The following is a 21,898-nucleotide window of genomic DNA, read 5'->3' on the forward strand; positions in this document are numbered from 1 at the left end:
GATCGCGCTACTGCACTCCAGCCTGGGCAACGGAGTCAGACGCTGTCTAAAAAAAAAAAAAAAAAGTCTGGGTGTGGTGGCTCATGCCCGTAATCCCAGCACTTCGGGAGGCCAAGGCGGGCAGATCACCTGAGGTCAGGAGTTCGAGACCAGCCTGACCAACATGGAGAAACCCCGTCCCTACTCAAAGTACAAAATTAGCTGGGCGTGGTGTTGCATGACTGAAATCTCAGCTACTTGGGAGGCTGAGGCAGGAGAATCGCTTGATCTGGGAGGCGGAGGTTGTTGTGAGCTGAGATCATGCCATTGTACTCCAGCCTGGGCAACAAGAGCGAAACTCCGTCTCAAACAAACAAAAAACAAAACAAAAACAAAAAACACAGTGTAACATGTTATTATAAAGTCACTGTTCAGGGACCAACTTGCCCACTCCTGTGCCTCTAGAGGGAAGCTCCCTCCCACTGTTCTTTAGAGTTTTATATCTTAAGCACAGGAGTCAACAAACTAGGCCTATGCATCACATCTGGCACCCAGCCTTTATTTTTTTGAGATGGCGTCTCACTCTGTCACCCAGGCTGCAGTGTGGTAGCACAATCTCAGTTCAATGCAACCTCCGCCTCCCGGATTCAAGCAATTCTCCTGCCTCAGCCTCCTGAGTAGCTGTGATTACAGGTACGGGCCATCATGCCCGGCTAATTTTTGTATTTTTGGTAGAGACGGGGTTTCGCCATGTTGGTCAGTCTGGTCTCGAACTCCTCATGTCAGGTGATCCACCTGCGTTGGCCTCTCAAAGTGCTGGGATTACAGGCATGAGCCATGATGCCTGACCCAGCTTTTTTTAAAATGAAGGTTTTGGCTGGCGTGGTGGCTCACGTCTCTAATCCCAGCACTTTGGGAGGCCAAGGCGGGTGGATCACCTGAGGTCAGGAGTTCGAGACCAGCCTGGCCAACATGGTGAAACCCCATCTGTACCAAAATACAAAAATTAGCTGGGCGTGATGGCAGGCACATGTAATGCCAGCTACTCAGGAGGCTGAGGCACGAGAATCACTTGAACCCGGGAGGCGGAGGTTGCAGTGAGCTAAGATCACACGATTGCACTCCAGCCTGGGCAACAAGAGCAAAACTCCATCTCAAAAAAAAAAAAAAAAAAAGGATGTCCTTTTTTGTCTCTCAACCCCGTGTTTTATTTTTTTTTATTTTCAGACAGGGTCTCGCTCTGTTGCCCAGGGTGGAGTGCAGGGGCCCGGTCTTAGCTCACTGCGGCCTCAACTTCTCTGGCTCACATGATCCTCCCACCTCAGCCTCCCAAATAGCTGGGACCACAGGTGGGTACCACCATGCCCGCCTAATTTTTGTATTTTTTGTAGAGATGGGATTATGCCATGTTGCTCAGGCTTATCTCGAACTTCTGGGCTCAAGTATCTCTCTGCCTCCACCTTCCAAAGTGCTGGGATTATAGGCGTGAGCTACCATGCCCAGCCCTGCTTTAATTTAAAGTGTATTACATTTGATATTAGTACAGCCCCTTCAGCTCTTTTTTGGTTACTATTTTAATTGTATCTCTGTATACTTTGACTTTCAATCCGTTTCTGTATTTAAAATATTTATCTTGTAGATAGCACATTGGTGGATCATATTTTGTTTTTTAATCCTTTCAGCCAGTCTGCTTTTCTTTCTTTCTTTCTTTTTTTTTTTTTTTTTTGAGACAGAGTTTTGCTTTTGTTACCCAGGCTAGAGTGCTATGGTGCGATCTCAGCTCACTGCAACCTCTGCCTCCTTGGTTCAAGCGATTCTCCAGCCTCAGCCTCCTGAGTAGCTGGGATTACAGGTGCGTGCCACCAGGCCTGGCTAATTTTGTAATTTTAGTAGAGACACGGGTTTCTTCATGTTGGTCAGGCTGGTCTTGAACTCCTGACCTCAGGTGATCCACTGCCTCGGCCTCCCAAAGTGCTGGGATTACAGGCGTAAACCACCACGCCCGGCCAAAGTGGTGTATTTTTTTCCTCAGGAAATCTATTCCATTCTTTTTCCAGAAACCAAATTTGTACAAGTTAACTAAAATAAATATTTATACTCTAATTTTTTTGTTCTGAGGTCTTATTGAGTTTTTAGAATTTTATCTTTACATGTTTAGAAAAATTAGAAAATATAGATAAAACATAACCAACAAAATAATAACATCTTTCCTTCTGTTCAAAGTTCATTACTATTAGCCGAGTGCAGTGACTCACACCTGTAATCCCAGCATTTTGGGAGACTGAGGCGGGCGGATCACTTGAGCCCAGGAATTCGAGACCAGCTTTGGCAACATGGCAAAACCCTGTCTACAAAAAATACAAAATTAGCCAGGCGTGGTTGCACGTGCGTGCAGTCCCAGCTACTGGCAAGGCTGAGGTGGAGAACCACCTGAACTCAGTAAGTCAAGGCTGCAGTGGTGCAGCCTCTGTCCCCCAGGCTGGAGTGCAGTGGTGCAATCTCGGCTCACTGCAACCTCCGTCTCCTGGGTTCAAGCGATTCTCCTGCCTCAGCCTCCCGAGTAGCTGGGATTACAGGCATGCGCCACCACACCCAGCTAATCTTTGTATTTTTAGTAGAGAAGCGGGTCTTATCATGTTGGCCAGGCTGGTTTTGAACTCCTGACCTCAAATAATCCACCTGCCGCGGCCTCCGAAAGTGCTGGGATTACAGGCATAAGAAACCACACCCGGCCGGTATTTTTCTTTCTTAGAGGCAGGATCTCACTCCCAGGCTGGAGTGCGGTGGCACGATCTCAGCTCACTGTAGCACTGACCTCCCAGGCTCCGGCGATTCTCCTCTCTCAGCCTCCCGAGCAGCTGGGATCACAGGTGTGTGCCACCACACCTGGCCAATTGTTAAATTTTTATTTTTATTTTTTAGAGATGGGGTCTTGCTATGTTGCCCAGTCTGGCAACATGGGATCCTCCAACTCCCGGCTTCGAGGGATCCTCCGTCTTCGGCCTCCCAAAGGCTGAAAATTACAGACATGAGCCAGCATGCCCAGCCTATATTGTTTTATATTTCTTCAATTTTGTTTTGTGGTCGCTGGAGGTCTGTTTCCTTCTTGGATTCCCTGCACAGTGCTTCCACAGCTGCTCCGTGTAATCTGCCCAAGACTTTTGCTGTGTTCAGTTGAACACACAGGAGGAAGCTCTGCAGGCCCAAGCGAGCCAACCGCACAAAGATCTGTTCTCATACCCAGGGGAGCTGGTCTCCCCACTCGACCGGCGCCCTGGATAGCTCCAGTTTGTGTGAGCGCGACCACCTGCCGCCGCGTGATTAAGAGCGCTCCGGGCCAAGCAGTCTCCCGTGGGAGTGCTGGCGTGCGGAAATCCCGCCTTCCGGCGCCCGCTGTTGGCCTTGGCGCGGCCAGGGCGCTCCAAATAGGAAGATAAGCGGGATTGCTGGAAGCGGGAGAGTCGGGAGGAGCAGCGAAGGGCTCCTCTTCCCCATTGGCTGCGCCCGCGGAGCAGCCTCGTTGCGATTGGCCTTACGAAGGGGGGCGGCAGTCCCGCGTCGGCCCGCCCCTCGGCCGCGAGAGGCGCCGGGATCGCAGGCGCCGGCTGAGCCAGCGGCTCCTGGGAGGCTGCGTCCGCACGTCGGCGGGGTGAGGCCACTGGGCCCTGCGCGTCAGGTCCTGGCCTGGGGCACCTGGGCGGCCGGTGGTTGGGGCGGTGCGGGCGCGGGGCTGGTGGGCGGCGGAGCCCGGGAGGCGGGCGTGGACGCGCTGACCGCCCGCGGCGCAGCCTCGGGCCTCTCTCCATCTCTTAAGTGGTGGCGGCTGTGGGTTTTTCTGCAGGCGATCCTTTTGAGTGATTTGTTTCACGCACGCGCCCTGCTGTGGGGTAAAGCGGCAGATTCATGCTGCTGTCATTTGTCGTTAAAACGATGGGCTTGTGTGTACCTTTTGGATTTGAGGGCAGGGAGATGACATTGTGACTTGGCTTCCTGTGACCGTCCATTCTCAAGGTCTCGTCAGCGTGGTGCAGAAACTCGGCACACCCTGCCTACCTTGGAAGGAGGCTTTCCCTTCCCCACCTCCCTCTCCCTCCATCTCTTCCCTCTTTCCCTCTCTCCCTTTCACTCCCCTCCCCAGCTCTTCTCGCCCCCCTTTCTGTTCTGTCTCTCTCTCTTTCCTTTTCTGCATTAAACCTTTCGGAAGTGTCTTTGTAAACTATTAAAAAGCGTTAGGTCTTCAACATGTATGTTTACTTTGCAGGCCTGAGACCTGGGAGGAAGCTGGAGAAAAGATGCCCTCTGAATCTTTCTGTTTGGCTGCCCAGGCTCGCCTTGACTCCAGATGGTTGAAAACAGATATACAGGTGGGGTTTGACATGTGTTTTTGTTGGTGTGTTTCTGCTTCCATGTTTAAATTTCTCATGTAAGGCTTTTTTTAGGGTATGTAAGGGAAAGTCAGTTGTATCTTGCTATATTGAGGAGCAGGTTTGTTTCCTTTAACTTAAAATGTTAACAGTCTTTATGGATGTTTTTGTAGATCGTGCAAGGCTGCCTTTTAATTAGTTTCTTGCAAGTGCACGAAACTTGAGATCTATTAATAGGCAAAATTTTTTTCCTATTATTACTGGTTAAGAAATCTGCCACACTCCTAACCATATCATGGTGACTGTTGTTACTGATAGTTTTTGAGCTGTTGAGTTAACTGTGGAGGGGAAAATTGGAGAAGTAAGTTGCAGTAATTATGGCTGCTAGGAACTCACTCATTATGAGGCCTTGTGTTTGTGTTTCTGGAGAGAGGAGTTAGTTCATTTGAGCTGTTTGTTTTGTATTTCTAACTCCTTATTGAGAGGAGTGCTCAGATTTTCACATCAAGAATATGAGGAAACAGTGTTGGCCTTAGGTCCTAATTTTTTGATTTAATGAGGTAATTGCAAGCTTGTCAGGACGTTATTAAATAAATAACAGTAATATTTCGATAGACAATTCTTTACACCTAATCTACTTTTATTTGGAAATAGCTTGGAAAAACTACTTTTGGAACTCCTTATCAGCAGCAAAAAGAAGTGTTTGAAATATTTTGTGTGTGTCTGTGTATTTTCCTACTCCCTAAGGTTAACCATTTCAAGTATTAAGTAATCTGCCTTGACTGTTCATCAAAAGTGGTGTAGGCTGTTAAGCAGTAGTTGATCATGGATACTTACACTGAAGTGTTATTGCCCCTTCCTAATTTTTCCTTTTGTTTTTAAACAGGTATTGAGTGTTGGTAGATATGAGAGTCCAGTGTTTAGAACTGTGTTGTGTGGCCGGGCACAGTGGCTCACGCCTGTAATCCCAGCAGTTTGGGAGGCCGAGGTGGGTGGATCCCCTGAGGTCAGGAGTTGGAGACCAGCCTGACCAACATGGTGAAACCCCGTCTCTACTAAAAATACAAAATTAGCCAGGCACGGTGGTGTATGCCTGTAATCCCAGCTACTCGGGAGGCTGAGGCAGGAAAATCGCTTGAACCTGGGAGGCAGAGGTTGCAGTGAGTCAAGATCACGCCATTGCACTCCAGCCTGGGCAATGAGAGCAAACCTGTTTCAAAAAAAAAAAAAAAACTGTTGTGGATGATGAGATTGTTATTCATCGTGTAATGTTACATAAGACAGAGCACAGAGAATTGGGTCAAGAATTGGTGTAGTTACTCTTTGGGTTTGCTTCTCTTTAAACATGTCCTTTGATTCAGCTATAATGGTCTGTTTTTGTCATTTTAAGTGGATGGGAGAGGTGAGAGATGAGTACTTTCATATTTCTGAAATCCTGAGATTCAGGCAAAGTTGTTTTAATAATTGTTTTTATATTAGTGTCTATGTATTTTGAGAAACATTTTAGAGTAAAGGACTTTACCTAATAAAATTTTTTTCTTAATAATTGTAATTTAATAACTGCTAAATATGAGTTCTAGTGTCTTGATCTAAAACCAGTTTAATGCTGAATTGAGTTCCTATGATGGGTTAGGCAGATAACCCAGGGAGGCACATTTATGTCTTAGAGGGCCTGTTGTTTTGATTTATTAAGTTTAATACACAGTACTTGGTCCTTGTTACACATTTCCAATATGATTAGAAAGTGTTTTTTTTTTGAGACGCAGTCTTGCTCTGTCGCCCAGGCTGGAGTGCAGTGGTGCAATCTTGGCTCACTGCAAGCTCCGCCTCCCGAATTCAAGTGATTCTCTCCACCTCAGCCTTCTGAGTAGCTGGGATTACAAGTGTGAGCCACCATGCATGCCCGACTAATTTTTGTATTTTTAGTAAAGACGGGGTTTCACCGTGTTGGCCTTAGAGGGCCTGTTGTTTTGATTTATTAAGTTTAATACACAGTACTTGGCCCTTGTTACACATTTCCAATATGATTACAAAGTCTTTTTTTTTTTTTTTTTTTGAGACGCAGTCTCGCTCTGTCACCCAGGCTGGAGTGCAGTGGCATGATCTCGGCTCACTGCAAGCTCGGCCTCCCGGGTTCACACCATTCTCCTGCCTCAGCCCCCAGAGTAGCTGGGACTCCAGGCACCCGCCACCATGGCCGGCTAATTTTTTGTGTTTTTAGTAGAGACGGGGTTTCACCGTGTTAGGCAGGACGGTCTCGATCTCCTGACCTTGTGATCTGCCCACCTCGGCCTCCCAAAGTGCTGGGATTACAGGCGTGAGCCACCGTGCCCGGCCTCTGCTTACCTTATAAAATAAAACGGGATACAGTAACCTTTTAATCAAAACACAGCATCATAGATGGAGACGCAAAGCCCGACGTTGTTATTACTGTTTTTTTATCAGCCGGTACAAGTATTCTAGTGATGGTACTGTGCTGCGTAGCTACCCTGAACACACTACTTTCTCACTGTGTTAAGGGTATGTCATATTTTTACTGTTAAGTACTTATGTGTCAATAAGTGTAAGGAAATGTTTGCCTATCAGTAGCATATAAATTCAGAGGCAGGAATGATGGTAATGCCAAACAACCACAGATATTCCACGTGGGTGGCTGAGATAATGACACTTTTGCTTTCTTACGGTTCACTGTACACAAACTTTGTGTAATGTAGAAAATAAATATTTTGTAAAATTACCTTCAGGCTATGTGTATAAAAGATGTATATAATACATAAATGAGTCTGGTGTTTCAACTTGGGTCCCATCCCCAAGATAACTTATTATGTAGATGCAAATATTCCAAAATATGAAAAATTCTGAATCACTTCTGATCCCAAGCATTTCAGATAAGCCATACTTAATCTGTAATTCAAGATGTATTTTACCCATTTACCTGATCTAGATGCTATATTTTTGTTAGGTGTATATTAGCTTTATATGTACAGGCGTCAGTGACTATAAGACCTGGCTTTAAATTTAACCTTTTCCTTAATACTGGATGGGCCCCATATATTCTGTTGTATGTGTATATAAGGTAACACAAGTCCTTTTGTCTCCCCCAGTTCCTTTTGCATATGAGAAAACATAAGCCATTTTGTGCCTCTTGCATCATAAGCCATAGTCTATTTTACTATGTGGTTTCCCATCTGGTTACTTTTGGGAGTACCAGATGGTCTCATAAAAACAGTGGGTTTTCCTGAAACTTTTGGATTAATATTGAACTTGTTTATCATCTTTTAGCTGTGCGGTCAGAGAAGAAATGCCTTAGAAAGGCAAGCAAGTGGCTTTTGGAATATACAGAAGAATATGATCAGATATTTACTCCTAAGAAAAAACAAAAGAAGGTACAGGAGCAGGTGCACAAGGTGTGTTGCAAAATTTCGGCAAACTTTCACTGGTCGTTAGGAAACTGCAATTTTATCTTCAGTGTCATACTTTAGCTTCATGAAATAATAATTTCCGTAACTGGGATCTTGTTTTTTATTCTCAGCTTCTAGCACAGTACTTAGGATTTAGTGGTTATTCAGGAAATATATAAATGAGTCTACATATTATATTTCTTTATGTATATATTTTTTCCTCTTTGTCTTCAAAGAGTATTTAATGACTTAGGAATATTGTTATGATTTTATCTTAAGTAAAAATATAGGATATAAAGTGAAATATATATAGTCTGATCCTAATTTCAAAAATAAATACATCTTATTTGTCTTATTTTTTAATTCGGTTTTTTTAAAATGAAGTATTTAGAGACATTTTGACATTCTACGCCTACATAGGTTAATATGTAGTTAAAAAATGGAACATTTTCCTTTATAATCAATTTAACAGACTTGCATCTTATATAAGATCTGTTTATCTGACATCAGCTGTCTTTCAGATTTCACCAGTTATCCCCTAACCTTTACCTTTGGATTATTCATACCAGGACTCAGTCTAGGACTACTCATTGTAACTGGTTGTTATGGTTCTCAAATCACTTTGAATTCAGAACAATCCCTTTTTTCATGATCAGGATCATGTCTATAAGAGAGTGACATGTAAAGTTATCTACTTCTCTATATTTGTGTAATTGCTTTCTCATAGGTGTCACTTAGATTTTCTCTATCTCCTGTTCTCTGTGAAGTGGAAGATAGAACCTACCAGTTTGATAGATTGAAGTTGAACATTTTTAGCTAGACTATATCAGAGATGATAATGTGTAATACATTGCATATTGAGGGTTTAAAAAAAAAGGAATATTTTATTCCCATCAGCCATTCCCTGACAGTTTGTTTTTTCTTTTTTAAAATGGAGACAGGGTCTTGCCCAAGCTGGAGTGCAGAGATGCATGAACACAGTTCACTGCAGCCTTGACCTCCTGGGTTTAAGCAATCCTTCCATCTCAGCCTCCTGAGTAGTTGGGACCACAGGTGCACACTACCACACCTGGCTAATTTTTAACAACAACTATTTTGTAGAGGCGATATCCCACTATGTTGCCCTTGCTAGTCTGGAATTCCTGGGCTCCAGTGATCTTTCTGCCTGAGCCTCCCAGAGTGTTGGGATTACAGGTGTGAGCTACCACGCCCAGCTTCCCTGATGGTTTTTTGAAAACCCCAGTTGAAGATCTTTACCTATATTAATAATTTTATTAGAGGTTACAAAATGAAGACTTTCAGATTTTATTATTTTCTCTATTTTTATTAAGTGATAGTCTCTTTCATTAACTGGACTCTATTATTGTCCTGAAATACTTGAAAGGCAGAATAAGTGCTTCTTTCTTTCCCATTAATTACCAATTGTAACATTAAGGAGTTCATTAGTAGTTGTTTTAATTGGAGACATTAGAGCAGTCTTTTTCCCCTGCCTTTGAATTATTGTTGTGGACTTATCAATATTATAGCTTCAGTGTATCTCAGTCAACTTCATTTTTTTCTTTATTTAATTTTGGTTAAATATACATATATATAAAACACTTTATTATATTATCTTTTTTTTTTTTTTTGAGAGAGAGTCTCACTCTCGCCCAGGCTGGAGTGCAGTGGTATGATCTCGGCTCACTGCAAGCTCCATCTCCCGGATTCACACCTCCTTCTGCCTCAGCCTCCCATGTAGCTAGGACTACAGGTGCCCGCCAGCACGCCTGGCTAATTTTTTGCATTTTTAGTAGAGACGGGGTTTCACCGTGTTAGCCAGGATGGTCTCGATCTCCTGACCTCGTGATCTGCCCGCCTCGGCCTCCCAAAGTGCTCGGATTATAGGCATGAGCCACAGCGCTGGGCCTGTTTTATCCATTTGTAAGTGTCCAGTTCAGTGGCATGAAGCACAGTTACATTGTTGTGCAACCATCTCCACCATCCATCTCAATAATTTTTTTCATCTTTCCAAACTAAAAGTCAATACCCATTAACCAATAACTCCCTTTTCTGCTCAACCCCTGGCAATTGCCATTCTATGTTCTGTCTTAAGAATTTTCTTATTCTGGATACCGCATATACTTGAAATCATATATTTGTTCTTTGTGTCTAAGTAATTTCCCTTAGCATACATAATGTCTTCAAGGTTCATCCACTTTTTGTAGCCTTTGTCAGAATTTCATTCCTTTTAAAGTGCGTTATTCTTTTTGACACTTAAATTACAACAATTTTGGCCTGTGGACTCTAATTTTATTTTTTGTTCTTAGGTAAGTTCCCGCTGTGAAGAGGAAAGCCTTCTAGCCCGAGGTCAATCTAGTGCTCAGAACAAGCAGGTGGATGAGAATTCTTTGATTTCAACCAAGGAAGAGCTTCCAGTTCTTGAAAGGGAGGCTCTGTAGACCAGGCGCAGTGGCTCACGCCTGTAATCCCAGCACTTTGGGAGGCCGAGGCGGGTGGATCACGAGGTGAGGAGATGGAGACCATCCTGGCTAACATGGTGAAACCCTGTCTCTACTATAAATACAAAAAATTAGCCGGGCATGGTGGCGGGAGCCTGTAGTCCCTGCTACTAGGGAGGCTGAGGCAGGAGAATGGCATGAACCTGGAAGACTGAGCGTGCAGTGAGCGGGGATCCCATGACTGCACTCCAGCCTGGGTGACACAGCAAGACTCTGTCTCAAAAAAAAAAAAAAAAAAAAGGAGGTTCCATTTTTGGAGGGCCCCTTGGCTCAGTCAGAACTTGGAGGTGGACATGCTGAGTTGCCACAGCTGACCTTGTCTGTACCTGTGGCTCCGGGAGTCTCTCCACGGCCTGCCCTTGAGTCTGAGGAATTGCTAGTTAAAACGCCAGGTAAGGTGTGGTTGGGATCTCAGTATTTGAGCAGATATGATTAGAGGAAGCAGGAGATTTTAGTATGTTTTGATGTAAAGCCAACATTGTATCTATATACAATAAACGACCCTCTTTTGTCCTGGGAAATAGTTACAATGATGGCTAATTAGATATAGTTACTATGAATTGTAGCACGCTATCAAGGAGACGTATTTTTGATAACTATGCTCCTTGCTCCAGTGTTGCTCTTCATGATTGTTGATCAGCCACTGTGTAAATTACAACCAGGATAACAGGGCTTCAAGAGGGGCACCACACATTAGTGGAATAAGCACTGTGCTTCAAGTGCTGGCTCCACCAGTCCTTGTGTTACTTGGGAAGTTGTTTAGTCTCTGAACTTGTTTCCTCATCTATAAAATGGAGATCATAATGTATTAATGTATGATGTTGTATACCTGACCACATAGTAATTACCAGTTCATTCGAAGTTAATTACCAGTTACTTCTCACTTGATCATTCTTTATAAATCACCTGGGGAGAGTTGGATCTAAACATATTGTCTCTAATTCACCTTGTAACTATTGAATATTATAGTCAGTCAAGGAATGGGAAGAATCCTCTTTTCTGTACCCCTTTAAATTTTGGATGTAACTTTTTTACATCATCAACAGGAGCTTTTGATGTTATTCCTTAAAGAAATGATTCCAATTGTGCTTAAACTAGTTGGGTATAATTAAAAAGATTTTTGAGAGAATAGTAAAGATAGTTGTTGTTTCAGTACCTATTATGTGCCAAACTCGATTTATTAAGTCAGCTCTTTTATATAATTCTTGAGTGATCCTATGAATTATCTTTTACCTATTGAATTTTATTTTCTTAGGGGCAGAGCAGAAACTGTAATCGTGGTCCATTTATGACCATTATCCAAGCTCTATTTCACTCCTCCTTATTTTGTCCTCACCAACAATCAGTGGCCATAAAGATAGTTCTGTCCTTTTGATTTCTCCCTTAGTTATTTTGTGATTTAAAGTCAACACACACACATCCCTCACATTAGTTTGTGTTTGCATTGAGAACTGTTTACTTGTTTTGTTTACTAATATTTTATAATCAAATTACCATCCTGCCTCTTCCCATAAGATGATGGAGAAAACATCAAAAACATTGAGATTCACTTTGTGTGGTATACAGATTTTTAAAAAATTAACTTGTGCCCAGTTTCTAAATCATTTAATATAAAGATACATGCATTTCAGGACTTTATGAAAGTAAACATCAAAGAAAACCAACTAAGAAACTTCTTGAATCCAATGATTTAGACCCTGGATTTATGCCCAAGAAGGGGGACCTTGGCCTTTCTAAAAAGGTATGTTATTTTTGTAAGTTCTAAAAGAAATAAACTCAGGAAATGAGGAATTTTAAAAATGACATTTTGAGTAGTAGTTATAACATTGATGTACATACATATAGAAATTAGTGTGTGTGTCAGCAGGCATACATGATCTGAGATTTCCTACAGGAAAGGCTGTTTTGCAGTTGTGTAACCATGTATGTGTATAAACTGGTTTCAGGTGTCTTTTCCAAGTGAAAAAAATTTTAAAATGCTTTTAAGATTAAGTTTGTGTTTGTTATAATTTCTTTTCTGGGTTCAAATCCTCTTAAATGTTTTCTACTAAACTACTATCTCAAACATCACTAGTCTGCTCTATCCTACTGCCATGTCGTTGTAGCCCTTTTGGTTTTTTTTTTTTTTTTTTTTTTGAGACAGGGTCTGATTCTGTCACCCAGGCTGGAGTGCAGTGGCATAATTTGGGCTCACTGTAATCTCTGCCTCCCAGGCTCCCCAGATAATTTTTTGTATTTTTTTGGTAGAGATGGGGTATCAATTTTTTTGTGTGATTCATACTTTTTGTGTTTTATTCAAGAAATCTAGTGTGATGGCTTAAGCCTATAATCCGGGGACTTAGGGAACCTGAGGCGGTAGGATTGCTTAAGCTCAGGAGTTTGAGACCAGCCTGAGCAATAAAGGAGACCTTGTCTCTACAAAACAAAACACAATGCCAAAAACACCAGAAAACGGCTGTGGTGTTGTGTGTCTGGTCCCAGCTACTCAGAAGGCTGAAGTGGTAGGATGTCTTGAGCCCTGGAGGTCAAGGCTGCAGTGAGCTATGATTGCACTATTGCACTCCACCCTGGGTGACAGAGCAAGACCCTGTCTCAGTCAGTCAATCAATCAGTGAAATCTTTGTGTACCCCATGGACACAAATGTGTTCTTCCTGTGTTTTCTTTTAGGAGCTTTTTGGTTCTGGTTTCACATACAGATCTTTGTTCAATCTTGAATTTTTGAGACGGAGTTTTGTTCTCCCCCATATTGATGTCCAGTTGTTTTACCACCATTTACCAAAAAATCCCTGATATTGGCTGGGTGCGGTGGCTCACACCTGTAATCCCAGCAGTTTGGGAGGCCGAGGCGGGCAGATCACTTGAGGTCAGGAGTTGGAGACCAGCCTGGCCAACATGGTGAAACCCCATCTCTACTAATAATACAAAAAAAAAAAAAATAGCTGGGTGTCGTGGTGTCTGCCTGTAATCCCAGCTACTCGGGAGGCTGAGACAGGAGAATTGCTGGAACCTGGGAGGCAGAGGTTGTAGTGAGCCGAGGTCATGCCACTGCACTCCAGCCTAGGTGACAGAGCCAGACTCTCTCTCAAAAAAAAAAAAAAAATTCCCTGCTATTTATCCTCACCATCTCTCAGACTCCTAATCTCTTTTAAGTATTAATTATGCTTAATAACTCTTTGTCACTGTTGAATTTTTACTTTTGGGGAGAGGGAATTGCCATTAAATTTGGGATCAGAGCAAGAGAAAATCAGAATGATTGGTTATGGCTAGCACCAAACTCTGGAGAAAAGTGCCTTCTTGTCTGTTTGGGAGTGTGTCCTGCCATCTGACCTGGTCTACTTCATTGTTGAAGTCCTGGTTACCCTGAGGTATATTTTGTCATAAGGCTAAAGCCATGATTCAGTTCCATTTTAGTTTACCAGGCACACCACCACCCTGTCTGCAGGTGGAATAATCAGTAACAGAATGAGAGATGATCTGTTCTGGTAGTGCTTTAAGGGTACTCCGGCTGAATGTATATCCACACTAGACTTTATCTACACAGTAAGACACTGGAATCTTAGTCACATCCTCTAAGAAGTTCTTTGGTCTTTTTCATTCTAAACAGAACAGTTTGATTTTTATTCATATGGTATGATTCTTGTGTGTGTGCATGGGTGGGTGGGTGTGTGTGTGTGTGTGTGTGTGAATTTTTATTTTAATTTATAAAATTGATCAGAATAGAAATGAGAATATTTCCTGCATTATTCTCTGACTGTAGTTTGGGGAGCATTGTAATTATTTTATTCCACAGCTTTTGGGTAACTGTTAAATAATGAACTAATTTGTTATCTAAATGAAATGATTGGTATTTAAAAAAAATTGCGGAAATGTATTTTGTGGATTTGTCTAGGAGTCTCGTTTTGTTGAATTGGATACCTAACATTTGCCCATTCATTTTACTTCACTTGGTTAGACTTCTGATATATACTGAACATGAGGAGAATTGCAGTCTTATGATTTATTAATATGATAAAATGAGCATTGAGAAATTCACAGCTGTATTTTATCTTGTTTTAGTCCCAAGCATTAGAAACTCTACAGCAAGAATGGCCTTTATTTTTTATTTATTGATTTATTTGAAATGGAGTTTTGCTCTTGTTGCCCAGGCAGGATGCAATGGCGTGATCTTGGCTCACCACAACCTCCGCCTCCCAGGTTCAAGCGATTCTCCTACCCCAGCCTCCCGAGTAGCTGGGATTACAGGGATGTGCCACCATGCCCGGCTAATTTTTTGTATTTTTAGTAGAGGCGGGGTTTCTCCATGGTAGTCAGGCTGGTCTCGAACTCCTGACCTCAGGTGATCCACCCGCCTCACCCTCCCAACATACTGGGATTACAGTCGTGAGCCACCATGCCCGGACAGAAGGGCCTTTATTGTATTGACTTTTTGTGACCACTAAATGTTGTTTTACAGTTATGATGAGGAATATTATCATTCTTGTAGGAAAAGACAGTTGCTTGGGGTGAACTAATTCATACAAGTATTAGTAGTGGGTGAATCAAATGTTTGGCCCTTGATTAGACTCCTGATGTTGAGTATTTGTTTTGAGTTTTAATGTTGCTTTAATTTGGATTAATCTGAAGTCATTTTAAGTTGGAATGCCATTCAGTATTTCAGAACTGTTTAATGTACGGTTCACCAAGTAAACAGGTCTGTGTCAAATCTAATAGCTGTGAACGCAATTGTAGGAAGATGGATTATTTTTCCTTTTTTTTTTTTTTTTTTTTTTTTTTTTTTTTGAGACTTGCTCTGTCTCCAGGCTGGAGCTCAGTGGTGCGATCTTGGCTCAATGCAACCTCCACCTCCTGGGCTCAAACAATTCTGCCTCAGCCTCCTGAGTAGCTGGGATTACAGGCATGTGCTCCCGCACCTAGCTAATTTTTGTATTTTTAGTAGAAACGGGGTTTCACCATGTTGGCCATGGTTGGCCAAGCTGGATTCAAACTCCTGACCTCAGATGATCTGTCCCCCTTGGCCTCCCAAAGTGCTGAGATTACAGGCATGAGCCACCGTGCCTGGCCAGGAAGATGGATTTTAAGTACAGGGTGCAGTGCAATAACATTGAACCTGTGGGTCTCTGGGTACATACCCCTTCTCTTTCTCCACTTCAGTCACAGAAAGCATAGTGTATTCACAGAAAGCATTGTGTACCTAGTCTATATAGTCTATATGTTGGAAATCTCTGGCCAGTCTTTATTGTGGTATTCACAGGTCTGTTGGAGTTTTTTTTGTTGTTGCTTTTTTTAAGTTTTCGTTTTTGTTTCTGTTTTTTTGAGATGGATTCTCTCTCCTTGCCCAGGCTGGAGTGCAATGGTGCGATCTCGGCTCACTACAACCTCCTCCCTCCGGGTTCAAGCAATTCTCCTGCCTCAGTCTCCCAAGTAGCTGGGATTACAGGCATGTGCCATCATGCCCGGTTAATTTTGCATTTTTAGTAATGACGGGGTTTCTCCATGTTGGTCAGGCTGGTCTTGAACTCCCAACCTCAGATGATCCACCCGCCTCAGCCTCCCAAAGTGCTAGGGTTACAGATGTGAGCCACCGTGCCCAGTCTGTTGGAGCATTTTTAAATCTGATTCCTTTTCCCCCTGAAGTTTCTGTTTAACCCTTTACTGTGGTCATGTTGATTTTTTTAATTGCTAAAACAAGTCAAAAGTGTATATCCATAGCAGCTGACAATTTAGACTTTGGCATATAAGGTAAAGGGTTTATTTTTTTCATTCATCTGTAAATGGTGTTGTTTTCACTTATTTGTAGTGCTTAAGAAGCTGGTCACCTGGAGAATGGAATAACTGAATCTTCTGCCGCATCTTTTTCAAAAGATTTTGGTGGAGGTGAGTATTTTTGGGATTTAAAGAATGTAATACAGTAGTAAGTTTGAAGCACTTTGTCCTTTAACCACAAAAAATGTTTCATGTGTAAGCCAGACCAGTGAGGTACAAGTTTTCAAACTGGTTTGCCCAAAATCTGCTTCCTGAAACAGATAAAATATTCATAAATTGAACATCTACTCTACCAGAACTTTTAGTAGGAATGCTACCTGTAATCTCTCTAAAGCATTACAGAGAGTTCGGTTATTATCTATAGTATTCCTGTTTTATAGAAGAAAAGTGAAGATGAACAAGGCAAGGTCAGGGAACTAAATCCACACCTGACCAATTTCATGGTCATACTCCTGTCTTCTTATCCACCCCAGGTTTCCTCCTTGCCACTTCTGTCTTCCACTCTTCATTTGTCTGCCAATGCCATTTATTGATTAGTGTCATTTTTGAAATATCATTCCAAATTTGAGCACACTGCAGCAGACATGATCTGCCAGCAAAGAGTGTCATGGAGGCAAGATTATATTTCATGTGACCTACGATTATTAAACTTTCTAACAAGTAAATCTAGCAATATGTTAGCTTATTTAGCCACGTGGCAATTGTAATCCCATAGGTTGGTCAATTTTCTTGTAAGATTTAAAAATAGGCTGCTTTCAAAATAATATCAGGCCGATCATGGTGGCCCACAACTGCAATGCCAGCGCTTTGGGAGGCTGAGATAAGAGGATCACTTGAGGCCAGGTGTTCCACCCAGACCAGGCTTGGCACTTAGTGAGACCCTGTCTCTATCTACAGTTTAAAAAACATTAGCTAGGCATGGTGGTGTATGTCTGTAGTCACAGCTGCTTGTTAAGCTGATGTGGGAGGATCCCTTGAGTCCTAGAGGTTAAGGCTACAGTGAGCTGTTGCTCACAGCAGGCACTGTAGCCTGGGCAACAGTGAGAGACCATGTCTCTTAAAATAATAGTAGTAATAATAATAACATCAGCTCTTTTCCTATACTTTTATATTTCATTTTTAAAATAAAACCTAAAACATGAACTTTATCCATTATAAATTTTGTGTAAGTGTTCCAGCTTATGAGAATTTCAAACCTTTCTGTTATGCTCATATTAAGTTGTCTTATAGTGTTAGGCTGCGAGCAGTTTTGATGGCAGAGCTTCTCCAGCTCAAATCAGGCAGTCAAAAAAAGAGCTCACTGAGGCAGTCTTCAAAACTCCAGCTTTCATATTGTTAACTAGCAGAAATATCCTGGAATGTTTTATGAAATACCTCTTATATTCCTCTTTGTGTTTCTATAACACAGTTGAAATGTGTTTAATGGAAAGTGCAGGAGGGACTAGAAGAATTTCTTTTTTTTTTTTTTTTGGTTTGAGACAGAGTCTGGCTCTGTCGACCAGGCTGCAGTACAGTGGCGCGATCTCAGCTCACTGTAGCCTCCGCCTTCTGGGTTCAAGCGATTCTCCTGCCTCATCCCCCTCAGTAGCTGGGACTACCGGTGTACTCCACCACGCCCGGCTAATTTGTTTTGTATTTTTAGTAGAGACAGGGTTTCACCATGTTGGCCAGATGGTCTCAATCTCCTGACCTCGTGATCTGCCTGCCTCAGCCCCACAAAGTGATGGGATTACAGGCGTGAGCCACTGTGCCCGGCCTCAACTCTCCATCTTAATCCTTTTTTTCTTTTTTTTCTTCTTGAGATGGAGTTTCGCTCTTGTTACCCAGGCTGAGTGTGGTGGCGTGATCTTGGCTCACTGCAACCTCTCCCTCCTGGTTTCAAGTGATTCTCCTGCCTCAGCCTCCTGAGTAGCTGGGATTACAGGCATGCACCACCATGCCTGGCTAATTTTGTATTTTTAGTAGAGATGGAGTTTCACTATGTTGGTCAGGCTGGTCTTGAATTCCTGGCCTCATGTGATCTGCTGGCCTCAGCCTCCCAAAGTGCTGGGATTACAGGCTTGAGCCACGGTGCCCAGCCCTTAATCCTTAAATCATATAGTGATTGATATTATTGTCTCCAATCTTGAAGCCTAGGGAGTGCTATCTTTTCATGACTAGTAAAATGCATTTCCCCTTCATCTATAGGATTTAATTCCTTTGAGGAACTACAAGATTTGTCATTTCAATCACATAAATTAAAATTTCTGTAATAACCTATACACTTACTATTTAATCTGTATGAGGGAGAAGTTACATATATGTAGCCATTTCCCAACTAGTTATGTCATGATGAGTTAGTCTCAATTCTTATTTCCCCCATTTTCTAATCCATAAAGCTGGAGAATTAAATGAGTTTTAAGGTTGGTTTTTATTCTAATAATAGGATAAGAGATTTTGGACATGTGTGTTATCAGCCAGCAGATAGCACCTATTTTCCTGTCGTAGGCACTATCAAGATATTTGACAAACCAAGGACGCGAAAACGACAGAGGCATGCTGCAGCCAAGATGCAATGCAAAAAAGTGAAAAATGATGACTCATCAAAAGAGATTCCATGCTCAGAGGTATTACTCAGTTCCTGGTCTCTTCACCTTCTAAAGAGAAGCTACTTTTCACACCAGAGGCCACATCCCTGTTTCCCTTGAGTTTTCTTAAGAACACTATTCTACCGAAGTGGCTCATGGCCACAAGGCATCCTGGAGGAAAAGTAGAGCCTTATCCTAATAATAAGGCAAGGCACGTATTGCAACTGTCAATATGGTCTTTTTAAAAGATCATCACATCCTGTGCTGTAGGTGTCCAATCAAGTATATGTGTTTCATTGTTAAGTAAACTTGTAAAACCAGAGAGCACAATATCAACTCAACATGTGACCTGAAGGAACTTAGATACTGCCCTATAAAAGTTGAGACTGGCCAGGCACTGTGGCTCACGCCTGTAATCCCAACACTTTGGGAGGTCGAGGCGGGTAAATAACTTGAGGTTGAGAGTTTAAGACCAGCCTTGCCAACGTGGTGAAACCTCATCTCTACTAGCAATACAAAAATTAGCTGACTGGTGGTGTGCACCTGTAATTCCAGCTAATCAGGCAGAGGCACAAGAATCGCTTGAACCCATGAGGCAGAGGTTGCAGTGAGCCGAAATCATGCCACTGCACTCCAGCCTGGGTGACAGAGTGAGACTGTTTCAAAAGAAAAAAGTTGAGACTGCTGGCTGGGTGTTGTGGCTCATGCCACTCAGCTCTTTGGGAGGCTGAGGTGGGATGATCATTTGAGAACAGGGTTTCAAGACCAACCTGGGAAATACAATGAGACCTTGTCTCTATTTAAATAAAAAAAAAAGTTGAGACTGCTGTGATCAGTGGGAAGATTTACTTGCTTATTTTTTGAGACCATCAGCTACTTAATCTTAGGACAATTTTTATGAATATCGACCTTCAGGAAACAAAAGATTTAAAACCATTTCCTTGTAAAGCATCAGTGCAATCATGGATATGATCTTTGGGTTTCCAACTCAGGTTAAAAGAGAGTTAGAAGTCAGGTCAGCATCACACATTATGATGCAGAATGTTTCTTTCCAGGACGATTTGAATAGAATGCCCAAGAGGGGCATTATTTAGGAAACACTGACCTTGGAAGGACAAATAAGTAATCAAATAAACTTAAGAATGTTTTCTCTCCCTTAGTGAAACCTTAAAATGGAACAGCTCAGAAAGTTCCAGTGGAACAAACAGCCTCAGAGCAGTTAGTGGCAGGGCATGAGGCGCCCACTACCCGCCCAATCACAGCAGGGTTAGAACTAACGTTGCATGCAGTCCCCCGAGTGATTGGCTGAACATCTGTAAGTGCTTAATGGCTAGACAAATAGCCCAGAGGGAGGGGGTCAAATGGAAGAGACATCAATAATACAGATGTGGGACATTGTTTTTTCTTTGCAAGGGAGAACTAATGCCTCACAGGACGGCCACAAGCCCCAAGGAGACTGTTGAGGAAGGTGTAGAACACGATCCTGGGATGGCTGCCTCTAATACAATGCAGGGTGAACGTGGTGGAGGAGCTGCACTCAAGGAGAATGTTTGACAGGTAGAGAAATATTTGCCCACTTGTGTTTTCATTGCACGTTCATCTTTAAAGGGAAACCCACTCCATCTCTTTATGATGGTTTCTTGGTAGAATAACAGTGCTTTTGGATGATTCCAGTAGAGTCACTTTCTTTAAGGATTTGACCCTTTTTTCTTCCCACAAAGAAAGATACTTGGAGAAATAGTTTAGTGTTGGTGAACCACCTGCCCTTAAGGCCCATGAAGGAATATATGCCGTGAAGCAAGTCTGAGATGGAATATGTGAATCTCTGGTGGCTTATTCAAATATAATTCTCCAGTACTTCTCATGGTGTCAGAATCTTTGGGTTTGTAAGGAACTTTTCAAGGGTAATTTTAGTTTTGAGATATTTTTCCTTTAACGTGGTGACTTTAGAAAGCCTATCATCTATATTTTATTTATTTAATAAATATTTATCCAGTATTTCCTATGTATGAAGTATTGTTCCAAGCACTTTATAAATATTACATTATTTAGTCATTGTAATAATCTCATAAGTAGAGTTCTGTGATTATCCCCATTTTGCAGACGAGGAAACTAAATTACAGACAGGATAAATAGCTTGCTTATATTCATGAGAGAAGCCTGGCCGTCTGGATATGGAGTCTCCCTCTCCTTTTTTTTAACCTTTAAGCTCCGTTGGACTTGGTTGGTTTAGAGTCTTAACCATTGTGCTGGATTGCCTCTCTGTGAGATGGGGATTCCACTTTATTGTTAAAGAGCCTTTAAGTCTTTGTGAGTAGAGTCAATGACCATTTGAATTTTTTTTTAATGGTCTTGATGTACCTATGTAATTCTTAAAATTTGGTATATAAAAACTTGAAGATAGGCAATGCGCAGTGGCTCATACCTACAATCACAGTGCTTTTGGAAGCTGAGGCAGCAGGATTGCTTGAGGCCAGGAGTTCTAAACCAGCCTGGGCAACACAGTGAGACCCCTGTCTCTATTTTTAAAAAATTTGTCTTTTTTTTTAAATTAGCCAGCTGCATTGGCTCATACCTGTAGCCCAAGAGGTCAAGATTACAGACTTTTAAATAAACAAAAAACTTGAGGATATTAGTTCTTTTTTAAGTTGAAACCATAGGCCGAGCACAGCACAAATCTCAGCACTTTGGGAGGCTGAGGTGGGTGGATCATTCGAGCCCAGGAATTTGAGACCAGCCTGGGCAACATGGTAAAACCCTGTCTCTGCCAAAAATATAAAAATTAGCCAGGCATGACAGTGCATGCCTGTAGTTCCCCTACTGGGAGACTGAGGTCATTGGATCACCTGAAGCTGGGGAGGTAGAGGCTTTAGTGAGCCATGGTCATGCCACTGCACTCCCACCTGGGTGACCGAGTGAGACCCTATCTCGCAAATAATAAATAGTAATAGATAAATAAGTTGAGATCTCTAAAAAAGTAAACTCAGACCAGAAAATGTTATCGTGGCCAATATAATTTCAATTGAATTTCTTTGCCTGTTATCTTCACTATTACATACTTGGACCAGATCCCAAACAACAGTGTTAATCATCAAAAACAGTTATGCCCATTATTTACTTAGTGAGACAGGTCAGAGTGTAAATACATTTTGCAAAGATCATTTAATAAAAAGATTAAAGGTAAGGTGACCCTGTGGTCCTGGCTTGTCTGGATCGGTCTTTGTGTAGGTCCCTTGTTCTGTCATAATTTATTAATAGCACTTCCTTTCACTCTCAAGTGTCCCAGTTTGAAAGATAAATTACATGGTTATCCCAGTTGAAGAAT

At 42.2% G+C, this 21,898-nt stretch overlaps 1 protein-coding gene across 10 annotated transcripts in view; it reads left to right on the forward strand.

Moving 5' to 3' along the window:
• Window positions 1-3,556: 3,556 nt before the first annotated feature.
• The window catches only part of HERC2 (HECT and RLD domain containing E3 ubiquitin protein ligase 2), a 299,653-nt gene continuing 281,311 nt past the window's right edge, over window positions 3,557-21,898 (forward strand). For 3 of the 10 annotated variants that reach the window (XM_063716531.1, XM_063716523.1, XM_063716526.1), the window contains exons 1-8: window positions 3,563-3,655; window positions 4,241-4,343; window positions 7,626-7,750; window positions 10,051-10,248; window positions 11,874-11,983; window positions 16,041-16,117; window positions 18,494-18,612; window positions 19,987-20,130. The gene's annotated coding sequence lies outside the window, so the exon portion shown is untranslated. Of the gene's footprint in view, window positions 3,656-4,240; window positions 4,344-7,625; window positions 7,751-10,050; window positions 10,249-11,873; window positions 11,984-16,040; window positions 16,118-18,493; window positions 18,613-19,733; window positions 19,889-19,986; window positions 20,131-21,898 lie in introns of all 10 variants that reach the window. The other 7 variants (XM_063716527.1, XM_063716529.1, XM_063716528.1 and 4 more) reach the window with 5 other exon arrangements.

The sequence above is a fragment of the Pongo abelii genome, chromosome 16 (genome assembly GCF_028885655.2).
Source record: "Pongo abelii isolate AG06213 chromosome 16, NHGRI_mPonAbe1-v2.0_pri, whole genome shotgun sequence".
In the NCBI taxonomy this organism is placed as follows: Eukaryota; Metazoa; Chordata; class Mammalia; order Primates; family Hominidae; genus Pongo; species Pongo abelii.